A 13,518-nucleotide genomic window follows, 5' to 3' on the forward strand; every position below is an offset into this window, starting at 1 on the left:
TCTACTTACGACCAAGAGGGGATATGTATTTTAGTTAGTTTAGCTATTGGATAACTTGCAATAATCGAAAATAGTTGTTCGGGCTGGGGAAAAATCAACATTGTGGCGTAAGCATGCGCGTTCGAACGTCGTACACTCATCTCCAAATGCACTTTGGAGTTGATTGAAGCGACAGGTAAGAAAAGCTCCGATGACCCAGTGCTCCCTTTTTGGGATGTAAAATGATCGGTTGTCCAAAAACCAACGTGGATGAGGCGTGATTTTTTTTATCACCAACCGAAGATGTGCAATCATTATCATTATCGAAGACATTATTGCAGATGTGTACCGATGAAGGCATGCAGCAGGCGGATTGCGAGATGATTTCTGTGCCGCTTGGTAAGGTCTTAGCGGTTCAGACGTCATATAAATCGTGTGCTCCTTCTTCTCTACTCTTGGCCCCACACAGAACTAGTTTATCAATGCAGCTCGTCTGCTGTTTCTTCTCTGTCTGTTTTTGCAATCTGGTCTGGTAACCGCAAGACAGATAACCGAAGCGATTGGGAGAGATGGTAAAACAAATGAAGCGATCAGATCGATCGGCAGATCATGATGATGATGATGATCGTGTTCGTAGGTATTGCGACACTTGCCAACGGCCGGTGTATGTATGCTCCGGTCTCAGAGATTGAGATAATTCGAAAAAGGTAAACATGCAAATATCCATTCATTCATACACCCCGCGCGTACACAGCTCACATTTCGCAACGGCTGAAGAAGCAGCCGATCTCACACTGTGTGTCAGACGCTTTTCCACCTGTTTTTCTTCCACCCGAAACCGCATAATTCGATTGCATGCGGCGGGGCGTTTGGAGTGTGCCATCTGAGCTGGCCTGACGGGAGGTAATTCGGGGGTGCCTCATTGTTGATGGGCTCTATCTTTCGGGTGGCGTGTGTTTTTCGATCTTTCGATCAACCGCAAAGCTAGGGGGAGCCACGGGGGTGCGTTTTGTTGTGGGAGGTCTTTTTTCGCGCGCTTGGAGGCGATGAGGCAATAATGATGGGGCGGGAATCATCCCTGCGGGCACTGGGGAGGTGTTAAAAGCGGCTCAATTTCAATCCACCTTCGTCTCACACCATTACCCTCGCGGGAGGCTTACAGCGAGGCGCTACCGAGCGCTCGAATGAATCGTGGTTTGTTGTACTAAGTCATGTGAAACTGAGTTCAATATTTTGAGGTTTCGGTGGGTGAGTGTGCTTTATTTTCGCCGTGTTTTGGTTTTGCTGAGTTATGCCATCGCAAAGCCAAAACACAATAGAATGCTCCGCGAACTCATCGCATGCCAAGAAGCAGAACATAAGGAAGAGGTTTTTTCCGTTGAAGGCGATGAAGTTTGGAGTGTGTTGGCGTGTTGTTGAGTTATCTTTAGAGTAGAAATTATTATTACATGAATGTTTGAACTTCGGTGGCTTCTTGGGGTGCACCAGTTGGGTTGAAGTGTGATGCGATAAGCAGCCTTATCGTTTATGCAGAAAGACTAGTCGCTCTTGTAATTACTTAGGCAATCAATGGGTGTTCAATGGTCTAGAGATTCTAGACTTCCTTCTCTATTTTGGTCGAACGTTTTACGTAAATTTGCTCCCCCTAGGAAATGTGTTCTATGTAACTTGTATCTTCTATTATGCGGCCACTTTTTTCAAATAAGACCACACGTCAGTCAGTCTACCCCTTTGGCGGGGCGCGCACGCTGTTAAAACAAGGAAAATCTAACCCATAATGTTGCGACGCAGACAAGTACGCAGACATTACACAAGGCGTTAAATAAAATGGTCGTAAGAAGTGGGGTGGAAGTACGAAAAAAGTGCACACACCGCACAACACATCTGTTCAACCGCGAAACTGCCGGACAGACATACGGACTGGTCTAATTGTCGGAAACGGAACGATGTACGCGCGATGGTGCAATGTTTTGGGGCTTGTTTTATGTCGCAGCGCGGGCTAACAAACCAGCTTCGTTCGTACGGTACGGTACGGGTGGTGGTTGTTGCGGTAATCGGTCCATACCAGGCAAGGTGTTTCGTTTTATTAGGCGTGCCGCGATTGCTGGGGCGCGAGGGTTTTTGGGTGGATTTTTATGTGCGACAGTCTTTAAATTTGCATGCTTTGCAAACATATATTGGATTGGTTGAGTTTGGATGACAGGAAGGCAAAAAAGACATGACATTTACTGCGCACTAACTGTGTAAGATCTACTTGTTTGTGGTTGTACTAATGTTGCGTCTCGTTTACCCGTAAGAAAACATGTTCCACTTACCCTCTGCCACCTGTATTGCACTGTAAGTGTCTTAAAGCATCCCACGCGGTACAAAATTCGAAAGCACCATGCGCGCGCGCGCCAGCACCGAGAGGATCCGGCAGGAAATTGGGAACCGCTCTCATAATCTTTGTAATCGACCGCGCTCGGTGGAAAACCTTACCCACGAACGAACTGACTGACTGCGGGAGACTGAGACACAAACACACAGCAAAAAACGGAAAGACAAAAGAAAACCGGAACGAACTGTAACGAAACCGCGCAAAAGCCGCAAATTAACCTGGGCACTAGCTGCTGCCCAGAAAGCTTTCCCGCGCACGCCTCGACCGCGGGATGGTTTTGTGAGAGAAAAATTACATATGATTTATACTGCTGCTGCTATAGAGGGGGCCGCTTTTCTATGCCCGGTGATACAGGTGCTTGCCGGTGTGGCCCTACTGCAGTCAACAACAGGGTGGACAGCGCCCACTCTAGCGCCTTTGCGTGTGTGCCTGCGTTCGACGCAGTGAAGCCGAACCTTTGCTGATGATGATCGTGCAATCGTTTGCGATCTCTGTACTATTATCGTTCGCCCCTTTTCGGAACTTTGCGTCCACACGCTGGCTAGATCTGGATCGCCACCGCTGCTGGCCCTAAACGGAAAGGTAAAAGCACATTGCTGTCCATGCGGTCCATCGTGAACGTGGAGAGAAATGCGAGTAGCGCGCGATCTGGTGCGATCCAGGAGTCTCGGTGGCTGTGCATGTTTTGGTTTCTACTTTGGACTTCTTTTCCCCCCGCGCTCTATTTCAGTAGGGTTAACTTTCTTTGTGTTTGCCCCTGCCTCGTTCGTTCGATTTTGTATTCGTTCTGTCTTGCTTTCCCCGTGGCTGAGCTTTGCTTCCTTCCTTCTCTCGCACGACATAAAGCGTAGTTCGAACGAAAGCCCTCCAGCCAGGCCAGGCCCATGCGGCGGGGGTTTTGCACTGACTGAACCTTCTCTTTCGACGGTTGCAGCGTGATAAAATACACTAATGACCGAGTGCGCAGCCTCCTGGTCTCTTCTCTTAGCCATCCTTACGACGGGCGACGAGAGGAAAGCACGAAGCAAAGAAGTCACCACGCAATACCCCAGGATGGGTTGGTGTCTTGGCTAAACACTATCTTTTGCTGCTTGTTCGCTGTGCGCTTCGCCTCACTTCCGAAAAAAACCTGTTCTCGAGGGCGTTGTAGGAAGAGAGAAAGTTCCAATCCTTAACCAAGCCCCAAGTTGATGTCTGTGTGTGTGCCCTTTTGTGTTACCTGTGTAGGCTATTGGGGCACCACTCCCTTTTCGACAACGAAGGGGCGATATTATGAAATCATCACAACCCGAGGCGCGGGAGATGGCAGATGATTGAGGTTTTCCAGTTTTGCTTACACTCTTATTCTTCAATGCTCGATGTAAACAGCCGCTGAATGTAATTCCAACTGCAACTGCAAAAGGATATTCCGACACAGTGTTTTGCATTCGATTGCGCGTTGCAGAGATGCGCAATGTGATGAAACTGTGCGCGCCCCGGCTGTTGTGAGATGGGGTGAACGACGACGATGACGACGCCGTCTTCACGATTGAGATTACGCGATCGAGCCAAATCGAGTGGGAGAAGGCGTTTTGCTTCGTAAGGGAGTGCGTTTTGCGCACGCATTCCAGGAAGTTTGTTGTGGCACAGAAATCGCGCACGCACGCATACGCACACGTTGCATAAGCAGCCCGGGTGTGTAGCGTATGAGATCCTTTGCGCAAATAAAGGGCAGCGTAGTAGTAGTAGTAGTAGGGGGAGCCTGTATCCCGAGGATAAAACGGTCGCCGGGGCAAAACACGACGCTTATCGCATCGGCGCGACGGAATGTGGACAAAACGCCGGGGAACCCGGTTTCTAAGACGCCATCTCGCGGAGGGCTAATCGATCTCTGGGGGGAGGAGGAGGAGGAGGTATCAAACCGGATTGTGTCTCGCAGGTTGATGTGTGTGATACGTCTGGTGGGTACGTCTGTTGTCGTCTGCACGCGGATATTAAGCGGGCGGTCATGATGTAATATGGTCATTTTAAGTGTGACTTGCGAGCGCGAACACACACACACACATGCACTGTGCGGTCTAATGACGGGTCCTAATGCCGCCGGGTGCGTGTCAGCAGAGTCACCAATTATCACCATGCCTGATGCCTGCCTGGTATGTGCTTCCATTTGCAGTGCTGCTGACGCGGTACGTCGAAGGTTAGCCGCGGAGCGTTTTGCCGCCGAATGGGTTTGTTTCGACACTGTGACGCGTCGAGCTGAGTGAGAAGTTCTTGACGGTTGGCGATGACAAATGAGAAATTTCCATTTTAAATTAATATCTTGCAACATGGTGCAGTTCGCTGTTGCATTGCAAACGGAAGAAGCCGGCCGCCGGTTGTTACTATGCGGAGCTATCGAATGCGGTATTGAACGATGAGCGCGAATGTTGGGAAAGTTGTGGAGAATCCAATTCCAGCTAATATTGATTGATCAATACAATCACTTTTCCTCTTCAACAAGCTTTGTGTATCTGAGCTGGAGTACTATATGGTGAAGGTAATCGAACTCCTCCTCTCCTGCATCGATGCTCAATCACAAACACGACAACACAAACGATGTTATTACGGTGTGATTGTGGAAAGCTTAGGGCCGATTTTATCACTCAATTAGCAGTTCTATTATAAAATGCCAATAAAAGACCCCTTCGCAGCAGCATGATTGTGCCAATAGCACCGGGGGACAATGTTTTGCCGCATTTTTTGCTTCTTGAACTTTCCTCCAACCGGATTCCCCGCAAGAGGCTGTGGTGGAAGCTCATTTTTTCTTGGGCTCTCCCTCCGCTCTCGACCGTTGACGAAGTGTATTGCAAATCGCTTGCCATTAAGCTGTTATTAGGTTGAGTGAAAATTCACTTTCAATAACGATGGCAAATGCAAGCAGTCGGGGTGTGGGGGAAGAGAGGTAATATATTTTATAGTGACTTCCACCGGCAACCTACGGTGCGCTGTGTACAATTAAAGCCTCCTCTGAAGATGATGGATGGACCGAAATTACAAGGGTAACCGTGGCCGGAGGTTAAGGGTCAAGTTCAAATTGTTCACTAGTTTAGATGGTTTTTTCGCTCTCGAAAATGTGCCACACAGCCGATCGAGTATCGAAGGCTTCCCAAAACGATAATGTATTTAGCCTTGCCCAGGGCAGAGGGAACGACCACCAGAGAGGAGGAGGATGCCATCGTTTTGGGGTTGGTGTGGTGTGGTACCGTTTAAAGATGAACGCGAGCTAACTGTTTCGATGGGTCTCGAGCGCTTGCGCGCGCGCGCCTCGACGAACGACAACGGCGGTGGGAGGCTCGTCGCTTGACTGCAGCGATGCGCTTGACATTGAAGTCTTTTGTTCACGTTCGGTCGGTCGCTCGCGCTTTGATTTAGTTTCATAGGGGCGGTGTAAAAGTGGGGACGACTCGAAACGGTGCAGTCTTCCTTCCTTTCTTCCTGCCTGCTGTGTTTGGCCGTTTGCCGCTTGAGAAGGGGGTTTGTCACGAGCCATTTATCTCGCTGTTTGCTTACGCTCAAGGTTCTGACGGTTACTGCAGACAACAACAAAACGGCACGCCGCGGTGCGCAAGGAGCGCCAAACGGGTCAATTGTTGTCTATTGGGCGCACTAAACAATACGCTTCAGTGTTTTGCATCGACTTTGGACGAAAAAGGGAGTGCAAATGGTGTAGAAAAGCAGTATATTTTGAATCGAAAACGTTCGTTATATTTATCGAAATAGCAATACTTATTTCTGGGTTTATTTAACGACGAACATAGCTGTAAAAATGTATCAAAATCGGATGTAATCTTTGCCCTCTAGCTACAAATTGCAATGTATCTCTTCTGCATGTTTTGCAGGCAGGAAAGAAGAAAAACTGCTTTCCGTACCATTTTTTATTGAACCATCTCGAGGTTGCGTTGTCATCTAGCTTCCCCCTTTCCATCCCGTCCCCATCCATCCACCTGTGCCGCTCTTGAATGGTCGATTAGAAAACAATTGCTTCCGTTGGGCGGGCGGCGATGGGCGGCGATGAATGAAGCACGAGAAAAACGGAAATAGATATTGTTACCGCGGCTGTGTTGTGTGTGCCGTTCAAGGCGGTGTTGGTGACACGGTCAAACAGTCAGCCGTGTGCAGCTACGAACCAACCATTCATTTTCCGGTGTGGCGTGCCAAGCCAAGCCAAGGTTCAACCATTGCTTTCTCCTTGCGATCGGTTAGCATCGGACGTTCGGGAAGGTTGACTGTGACTGTAGCTTTGTTTTTTTTTTTGCTTTCTGTGTCAAAATATATTTCTCCCTGTTTTTTTTCTGTTCGTTCGTTTTATTCCCCTTTGGTTTGAGGGTGAAAGAAGAAAGTAAAAGTAGTCGACAGTCGAAATGTCCTGACAAGCGGTGTTATGAATTGGGGTGCACCCCGATCGACCAGGTGTGGTGTGGTGGCGCTTTGAACTTCGGCAACGAAGCATTCCCCACGAGGACGGCGGGGACGGTTTGCCCCGTGCGTGAAACCTGATCCGATCACATGCCATCCGATCGCTGTCGTCGGATCGGTGTGGCTTGGAGTTGTCGTAAAGTGTTGCCTTAGTTACTCTCGTCGACCTGCTACTGCGCACTTCCTGTTGGTGTCCAATCGGTAGGAACCAGAGCGCTGAGTTTGCTACACATTACATCACCACCATATTGCGCTCATTGCCTTCGCCCAGGTCGCTCGCCGGTTGCATTGGAGGGTTGATGGTAGATATTATATAGTTTACTCCCCTTTCGCTGCCGCCCCATTTGCTCGGTGCCGGCACGGAAGAGAAGTGTTTTTATTGGATCACAATGTCTAGAAGGGGTCACTCGAGAAGGATCGTTTGAATGATTCGATAGTGTTTCAGAGAAGAAACTCCGTTTAATGCTTCCCAAATTGAGTGACAATATTGCAATATTATACATATTCATGTACAGTGGGCAGTGATTGGCAATCATGCCGTTGGTTCCCACTGATAGAGCTCTCCCAAAGTAATAAATGCGAAAACTTGGATCTATCAGTGGGCACGAGTTTAAGCGTAATTGTGCGATGCATCAAATGAAGCAAAAAAGCACGAAAAAACAGCCCGCCGCTTGGTGCATTGCACTTGAATGTTTTAATTTTGAAGCACATTAAAATTCTATCTTTGTAGTGGGATGCAACTCGTCCACTCGCCCGCCAACATGAAGCCATCAAATGAAACTGAAATCCAAAGTACAAAAACAACGGTCAATTGTCAACAAGAAATTTCGCCCATTTCACACCGACCATCTGACGCGACACTCATGCGATAAGGAAAAAATGCGTTGTGGGAAAATAGCCTGGTTTTCTAAAGACGGCATCTCGCTGGCTGGCCCCCTACAACACAGCATACAATGTTACGCGAGTTTGGAAATAATTTTACGAGCTCAATTATGATAAGGTGGAAAATAAAATCAGCCGGATCAGCCATAAAATTGGATCCCACGTGAAACCCGTTAGCTGGCCGTTCCGACGACCGGGTGCAGAGGCCAGCACTGCTGGGGTCAATTCATTAGCCATATTTCCTCATTCGTTGCGGTGCGAACCACCACCACCACGAACAGCATCATGTCTTATGTTGACAGATTTTATAGTAGCAAATTAAGTTTTGTGTGTCTTTTCTCTTTTCTCGTTTACTTCTCCTTCCTCAAACTAATCCGTGAGTGCTTGATGAGAAGTCAATGAACGTGTGCCGCCGGCTTAACTGCTGCTGCTGCACGTTGGAGTGAAATAAATTTCCATTCGTTAGTTGGTACTGGGACTGGAAAAGCGGCGTTGTGTACACGCCGGGCGCCATCCGAGCACGTTGCAAGATCAATGATTTTGGCACGCTTTTACACGAACGGCTGGGCCAGGGCTGGGTAAAGAGTGAAGTAATGAGAGGTCTCTCCATAAACCGTTTGCCGGTAATCCCACACGATGTTCGCCAAGATGATGCATAGCTGCAAAGCAAATGGCACACAATGTGCGCTGGCAAGAAAACAAATGAATGAGCGTTGTAGCTATTTGCAGCCCTGTTGTTGTTCCAAGGGGGGAGGGAGGGGGGATGTGTGGTATGATTACACACGCATAGGGGAGTGATTAAATAATTAGTATGCAGATATTCTGAGCAGGTATGTGTATATGGAGGAATTAAAATGCTGTTTTGGAGGAACTAATCTGAAACAAACGTCGTACAATGTGGATTTATTAACCCTGGATGGTGGTGAGGCAGCAGCGTGCACCAATTAATTGATTTTTCCTGTCGCACGTTAGCAACATCGGCTCGCCATTATTTGCCCATCGACAGCACAACAAAGCCTTTGGGAGGGAAAGACAACAACAGCAAAAAATGCATTTTCCATCGCATCGCGTGCATGCGTGTGACGGCGGCGCCAAGCTTTAATTACGAGCGAAAGAAAGAAGCCTCAGACGTGAGGAAAGAAATTTCCAACCAGCTTAAAAGGGGAAAATGGTAAAGTGAATGAAACTATTTCATCAAATAGGTGAGAGTTAAATTTTTGAAACCCTGTTTGGGAAATCGTGGCACGCAGTGTTTACCAGCCAATGCTGGACAGAGAAGGCATTTTAATCAACCGTTTACCTCTCTTCCAATGGCGAAATGTGGGTGTATTATTCAATTCTTTCTTTAATGTTGTCATGACTTTCGTGTTTAAATAATAACGCAATCGCATTAAGAGATGACGGATGGTGCAATATTTGGACTACTCTGGGCGGGAGTGTCCGGAAGCCTCCCTCCGGGGGGGAAGTTGTCTCTTTCGAAACACTTTCACTCTCTCTCCGTTTGGAGGGAACGTCTCCGAAACGCACGCGCGTTACCAATTTTGCGGACCACGGTCGCTGGTTGGTATGATCGAATACGATTAAAGGTAAACAGTTAAGAGCGGGAGATAGAGGTGGAGGTGGTAAAGGTTGCGTAAAAGGGTGACCCCCAATCCCACTCACTTGCATCCTTTGAGGGCTGTGCGTTTTAGGACTCTCCCAGTTTTGTTTAATTTCCTTTCTTCGCTGTGCTCGATACAGTCGATCGATTTGACGATCGGGCAAGAGGAATAGAGGTGATGTTTCCTGCATTCCGGACAGTGAATTAAGATGAGCGTTGTGTTAAAATGTGTTTGGCACCTCCTGTCTGCGCAAGGGTTGCCGCCGACCAGCAGTCGCACCGTGTGGACACAATACTTGAGATATTATTTTTGGAAAGTGCGCAACGCAATTTCCAGTTTGGCATTTACCGTGCTTCCCGTGTGACCTTTCTTCCTCATTCGGGCTCATCTCTTCCCGCCCCATGATGGCAGTCCCATGCTGAAAGGGGTAAGTAAATCATTTTTTGCGTGTACCTCTCCTCATGTCAATATTCGATTTATTTATTTCAAGCAAACCGTTTTTCTTCAGCAACCACCCCCTGGGGCAGGTACGTCTGTGGTACCGGAAATGATGCGGCGATGCGATGAACTCTCGGTTGACATGCGACCGCGGTTGACCACGACCTCTCTTCGGTCGTTACGTAAAGGAGTCTGGCTGGGCGGGTTCACCTGCGGAGGGAAGTAACGAAAGTGCTCAGAGGCGAGGAGTGCGTAGAGTGTAGCGTTGTTGTATTGGATGAAAGGGAACGGAATTTCTCCGACCAGGCTGGTACAAGAGCGACAGATATTGGTGTCATTTTTCATGATTGAATTTCTTCCAAATCGTTCGCTGCGTGTAGCAAAAACAAAGCAAAGGAGTGAGGAGGGAAGTGGGGCGGGCAGAGATGGACAACATGTGGACACGGACGGCGATGGGCGCTGGTTTGATATGCAGAGCTGAAGGGTGATGTGTGTTTTGTGTGCTCCCGGCCACTTCCACCGGGGGCTTTGGTTGATGAATTTCTACAGCCGCCTGTGAGATGAGTGAGAGAAAGTGAGAGATTGCGGGCCGTGCGCGGCTGCAAAGGAACATGACGAAGTGGACAAACATAAATCATCATAATAATATTGCGTATTGGTTATTGTTTGTTGAGAATGGTTCGACCTGTGCAGCGTTGCGATAATTGAATAATAGAGTTATGCACGTGAAAGTACTGCAGAAGAAGGAGACGATGGCTTAGCGATCGGAGAGAAGCTCATGTGTCTATCTTGGCTAAGGAGAATCACGTAACTTGTACTGAAATTAAATGTATGTAAAATTAGCGCTGAACTGTAACTCGTGCAACGTGTTCCTAGAAAAACGCTTAATTATTCGTAGCGTTTTCCAATCAACTGCAAACAAAAAATCAAACAAAGCAAATAAATCGGTAACGATGCCAAACGGTCACTGGGCTTGCCTGCACACACATTGACCCACGAGGGGACGGACTGAGAGCGGGACGAGCGTTCCTTTATGTTACCGATGCCAATCCCGCGGGTGCATAAACCGGACCATTATATACCAATGCAGCTCGCTCGGAGCAGGGTGCAGTTTGCGGGTCATAATAATTCCGGATTCGACCGCCACACTCGCGTGCGTCTGTACCGGTTTTGGGAGGCACACTTTGGACCCGCTAGCCGGCATGTTTGTTACACTGCAGCCCAACCGCGCGCGCGCACTGGTTTTTAGCCAGCGCGATCATGGATTTTACGCGCATCATTGCATCACGACAACGACGACAACTTGGGGATGAAAGTGGACCGCGATGCAGCTTCTCTATGCTCAAACTGTGCCGTTTGTTTTTTTGCTGCTCGCTTACCACTGCAACAAACGTGCAAAGCGAAGCTCAAAGCGAAGCTGTGCATAAGCTGAGACCGCAGGCTTGCTGCGGTGGTGAAGAAATGCGAAACAAACCTCATCATCATCGTGTGGCCATAAATAAATCGATCGTTCCTGTTGAGTGGGCTAGTAGTTGGTCCCGCGCTCACCGTGTTGCTGTGAGAAAATATTCTCATTCTCACACTCCTGGCTGTTGCTGCTGCTACGACTCGTTGTGTAATCGAGATCGTATCGTCTTCCTGCATCTGCATACCAACACATCGAGCATGCAAAGGTTGTGGTGGATCGAATCGCAAAACAACAGTTCGTACATTTCACCGACTCCAAACGGCTTACATTTTGGCAATTTCGCAATGATTGCATCTTGATCTCATCTCTACCCAGATCGACTTACAACAATTTGATTCAGATTATGTATATCTGTGTGTGTGATGTGGAAAACAAACGGCAAAGTCTCGTGATTAGCGCCGGGAGTGCCTACCCGGTTACGAGAATGAATTGGGAATTTTAAATTTAAAAAAAAAATACACCCACAAAACGTGTGAACCAACAAAACGGTGCAAATAAAATGCAACCCACGATGTGGTGACCCACAATGTTGTTTGTGGTGGCGAAATGTATGTGCCTCTGGTCAAGTGGACCAAATTGTGGCGATTGAGAAGAATTGGGAACAATTTCAAAATCATTATTATCATTATTGTTATCATTGTAGAGCGATGGGGGGTGGGTGGGGTGGTGGTACGATAATTTGTTTATATAGTGTTCGATGTAACACGTGCCACTGTTGAAAGACGATAATAGGATATGATTGTGCATGCTGGCTGCTGGCACACGAACCGCATTGCAGGGTTTGTAGGTGTCGATGTTGTAAAAATAATTTCGTATATAGAGTAGCTTCATCGTGTCTGGAGAGCCTGAACAGTGAAAAGTTTGTTTGATTCATCTACACCTCGAAAACAATGCACATCATCATGGTTGAAAATGATCTACCGTCCGTTAGGCATGGAAGAAAACCCCTGCAAAAAGGCACACGAAGAGGAGCACATTTGAATGCTTTTCCTTTCTTCTCACCATGGAAACGAGAGCGCTCTTCATTACAGTGCTTCTGCATATCGAATCGCTGTTCACTCGTTTCGATTGATTTTTGATTGGATTAAATTGTCTGCCCGCTCGAGAGAAACGAATTGGACGGGTCAGCATAATAGTCCGCGCGATGGCACACAAACAAACGTAGCTTTAATCATGTCGCTTGTTATCGCGATGTTTACCGATGCTCTCGCCGTCCTGGCCTGGTGCTGCATTGAAAGCGAAAACCATTTATTATTAGATCATCCATCCATCGCGCGGGGTGCAAAAGCATCACGCTGAGCGTATCCAGGCCAGGCCAGCCCAGGTGCATCCAGAGAAGGAGGTGGTCTGGTCATTGGTTATTTGTTTTATTGCACGCGCTGATTTGAACCGCCCATACAATGGCTGTCTTTGAAGGCAAAACCAGCTTCACTGAGATGGTTCACGGTGTGAAAGGGCGTAGTGGTATCGAATTCGTTTGCTTCTCATATTACACTGATCGATCGATTAAGCGGAGTCACAGAATGTGCCTTTGCAAGCACGATGCGCACAATTTGAATGTTATTTACTGATTGATTGGTGTTGATTGAATTGGAAATCTGATCATCCGGGACGTTTGTAAGGGTGGCGTCGGCTCCGTAGAATTGCCCGATTTAATTACAACCCCTATCGATCGCAACAGATCATCCGCGAGGGATGAACCATCGCGCAAAACCCGAATTTGGGGATACGAAGAGGCGGCAGATTAATTAATCAATCACGAGCAGAAAGCAAACAATTGGTGGAAGCTTTGTTCACGTTCGGCTCAAATGGTAACAAAAAATGGAAAGGTTTGGTTGCTGCTAACTCCTGCGAACCCTCTCTCCCTACCGTCACCATCACATGCCGATCAATTAGGGCCAGGGCCGTTATGTCATCGGATCTCGTTGTCATTTCCGTTTCATCGCACGGGTCGGTGTAATCGAGCCGGCGCCAACGAGCGGAGATGCACACGCGCCCCACAAGATGCTGGATGTTGTTGACGACGATGATGATGTGCCGATTTGTGTGCAATTCAATCCTCGAGTAACTTCAGCTTCTCCGCTCCAGCCAATGGGTGCGCGGGGTGTTTCGATGAACGCGGAGTCTTTTGTGCGAAACAAATGACAAATTGTGAAACAAGCGAAATGACACCATCTGGGGTGGGGTGTGCATGCCTTATCGGATTCTGGGCTTTTGCATTCGTCCGCCGTAAAGGGAGACGCTAATTGCCATGATTGCCTTTTCCGGAATGGAAGAGATAGTGTCGTAAATAGAAATTAATTTTTGGCATGCTCAACAAAGCGCTGCGGGAGAGTGCT

The sequence above is a fragment of the Anopheles coluzzii genome, chromosome 2 (genome assembly GCF_943734685.1).
Source record: "Anopheles coluzzii chromosome 2, AcolN3, whole genome shotgun sequence".
Lineage (NCBI taxonomy): Eukaryota > Metazoa > Arthropoda > Insecta > Diptera > Culicidae > Anopheles > Anopheles coluzzii.